The following is a 3,780-nucleotide window of genomic DNA, read 5'->3' as shown; positions in this document are numbered from 1 at the left end:
GCTTGGTCTAGATCAATGGTGCCTCTAGCGTAAAACTCCTGGTGGGGCACAATAAACTCTGTATGGGCAGCATCTGACTCGCCAATGAAACTACACACAATGCACAATAATATTAGTTATGAAGAAAAAATACACATATTACTTGTTACACTGAATTATTGAAGATGTTGTGTGCTGCTCCACACGATATCTAGGGGGGCCAGGCCCCACCGGCCCCTAATGTAGAGACACCCCTGGTCGACGTGGGAGTAGGCTCTGAGAAGCGTGCGGATCAGGGGATTGGCCACCTATGTGTGCCTGGTAGGCAAACTGCAGGGGATCAAGGTACCTCCCTCTCAAAGAGCATCATGTTATGTGAAGAGCAGCTGATCTGAAGAGCAGAAGTACCCTTTCCTTTGATGTCTTCCAGAGCTGGGGCACCTTCTACAGACTCAGGAGGAGGGAGAACAGGTCCTGTAGGAGCCCACAGAGCTGGCTGGTACCTGTTATCAGCAAGGGGCCTTGCTGACCCTGGGGCCTTGCCTGTGCGTCCTTCAATAGGCTCCTTCAGGCTAGTTCATGTTATGGTCCATATGCAGAAATCTGCATGCGTTCTTGTGTACATACTACATTTGTCCATGTACACAGATGGTCATGGTCACAGCATGCATACAGCAATGATGTCCCACCAGACCAGGAGAGTACTGGCTAATGTACTGCAGCAAACAGATATAAGCGGTGCTGTGAAATGAGTAAACCTTTTTGAACAGTTTTACTGTTGTTACAGGTATACAAGTATAATGCAATAAAATGAACTACAACAAATGAACAAGAATGTTGCATACAGATGCACCAAACATTAAAATACATTTTGTACGCAGTGTTCTTCTAGTGCATAACATATGCACTATCTCCGCTCCTCCTCACACAGCTGCTTATTAAAAACATCCATGCTGCCCCCTACCAGAAACACACAGTCCATTTCCTTACACATGCGAAGCAAAAAGTCAACTAAACCCAAAATCCAAGTCACAAAGGTCCGCTAGACCCATAATCCGGGCTGGATGCACACAGTCCGTGAAGACAATCCTGATGACGGAATTTACGTCGTCGTCCTGTGCACAGTCCGTAATGGCTTCCAGAGAAGTATGAACTGACCTTTCCTCACCTGATAAGTGGAGTGGGGTGGGGGGGACAATCGTGCTTAGGCATGGTACAAGGTAACCGGGGCACGTGTGAGTACGCGCTGAGGGGGGAAGTGGAATAGGGAGTGTAAACCTTGGGTCTGGTGTCTTTGATGGGGAAGTGACAGAAATGTGTAAAGGTTGTGGAGGGGGATGGGATCAGTAAGGGGCCTGACACCCCCTCTGCTGGCTGGTGGTATCAGGGGTAAGCTGGACTGACACAAGAGAATGAAGAACAGATTCATCCCATTGGCTCTGTCCATACTGCCTTCCACTGCATTGTTTCCCGCCGGCTTGTAGCCACTGCCGGTCCTGATCTCACTGCATGTATCCTTCCAGCTGTTCCGTTTGTGCACCAGCTTGACCCTAACATAACAAATATATGGTTGGGGGTTAGGGTTATATTATTATCTACTGAATAAAGGGAATTGGTGGAGCCAGTTAATTCACTTATTTGCTTGAGGATATTCTTTCTTGATGGCTCCTTTAGCAGAAAGGTCACATGTGGACTGTTATTCAACAGAACTCTGAGCGGTTTCTGGGGTGAATAAAAGGAATTTGGACGCAGAAGCAGATTGATTATCCCGCTCTTTTTCAGTTAACTCTGTGTGACACAGCAGAAAATCTACACCGGTTGCAGTAAACCTTCTCATTAAGCCTTTAATCAGTGTTTAGTCTCTGCATATTGTCACTAGCAGGGTTTGCCTTACACACGAGAAGGAAGGGAATTATTACGTTTCCCAAGCTTGTGCCAGTTTGGATCTGGTTTATCTCATCAACCTAAGCCAAGATTTCCCAGTTCTGCTGGTGAGGAAACTCTGTATGATCATTTCTGTTCCACACCTTAATCTTAATCAGCCAGACTTCATTGTGCTTTGTTAAAACTCACTGATGCATGGGTATACCTCGACATTTAGAACATTTCTGTCAGACTATTTGGATAAGTACCTAAAATAGTAAAAAAAAATTATGTTTTGCGTTTATGCACAGTAAAATTAACAGTATCGATACATTTAATATTTACTTTATAAAGATTATTTAGCAGTCTCAGCAAAACCTGATTTTAAAAGGCAAGCTACAATCCTGAACATCTGCATGACACTCGACGGTATGTTCTCCCACCATTACCACCCTCTACTCATTTTATGAATAATTACGAATGTGTAAGCTGACAGTGTTGCATTTTGACTTGTGCCATCATTAGAAAACTCTTATTAGGCAATAATTCTAATAGACATTTTTCAAAAACTTTAGTCACAATTAACACAGTTAATGCTTTTCCATAAAATTACCAAAATAAATTTGCATGGAAAAATGGGTCCAACATTAGTTAGGCAGAACTTGTAGACCTATTATATTAAGTTTTATATATTCAGAATGGCATTCTCAGCCTATTGTAATTCCATTTGGTCGTATTGATATGCACCCCTTCTTATTGTGTTCTTTTGGATATTGTCAGTTTGTTACTCTGGGTGACACATTTAAAATGCATACAGTCTGTAAACCTGGGCATCCTTTTTAAAGCAGGTTGCCTAGTTACCTCAATGAGGTAATTCCCAGACACACAAACAGCCTCTGCCACTTGTCTGCATTAACTCTGCCTTTCAGATTTAGTGTGTTGTCATGGCAGCAGGGTTTCCTTTGCGCCTTCACTGTTTCCCTCATGGTCAAGTTCCTGCAAAAGCTACCTGGTACCTGGTTCCTGGAACCTGAATGCCATTGACTTCATATTACTGACAGTATTGATACACTATATGGAAAAAAGTATTGGGGCACCTGGCCATTACACCTACAGGAACTTTTATGGCATCTCATTCTAAATACATGGGCGTCAATATGGAATTGATCTCTCCTTTGCCGCTATACCAGCTGCCACTCATCTGGGAAAGATTTTCACAAGATTTTAGACTGTGTCTGTGGGAATTTTTGCCCATTCATCCAGAAAAGCATTTCTGAGGTCAGGCACTGATGTTGGATGTGAAGATCTGACTTGCAATCTCCGCTCTAGTTCATCCCAAAGGTGTTTGATGGGGTTGAGGTCAGGGCTCTGTGAGGGCCACTCATGTTCTTCCACACCAGACTCTCCCAACCATGTCTTTATGGATCTTCCTTTGTGCACTGGGACACAGTCATGCTGTAACAGAAAAGGGCCTTCCCCAAACTGTTCCCAGAAAGTTGGAAGCATAGTATTGTCCAAAGTGTCATGTGTGAGGATTGGGTTTATATTATATTCTCGGGACCATTTTTCAGGTCCCCACAAAGATTTGTGAATGCAATCAAAAGAGTGAAAATGCCAAAACTCTTATATTTTGTTTGGTTACTTATGCTTAAGTTATGCTGAGTAGGGGTTAAAGTCGTGAGGTCGTCATTTTCGGATTTTGGTTTTTCTCCTAGAAATGAATGGATGGTCTCCACAAAGATATGAGTACAGCTGTCTGTGTGTGTGTGTGTGTGTGTGTGTGTGTGTGTGAAGGGTGGTGTGGTGAACATGGAATGGCAAAGTTGGACACCAGATACTTAAACTATTGCAGAACAGATGAGGCAAGCCAAGAGGCTGTTTGAAATTGCCAACTAGGCTGAAATTTAAGATCGGTCCCCTGTCCCATGTTAGTGAATG

Source organism: Paramormyrops kingsleyae, chromosome 6, assembly GCF_048594095.1.
Source record: "Paramormyrops kingsleyae isolate MSU_618 chromosome 6, PKINGS_0.4, whole genome shotgun sequence".
In the NCBI taxonomy this organism is placed as follows: Eukaryota; Metazoa; Chordata; class Actinopteri; order Osteoglossiformes; family Mormyridae; genus Paramormyrops; species Paramormyrops kingsleyae.
Note: the sequence above shows the minus strand (reverse complement) of the source record.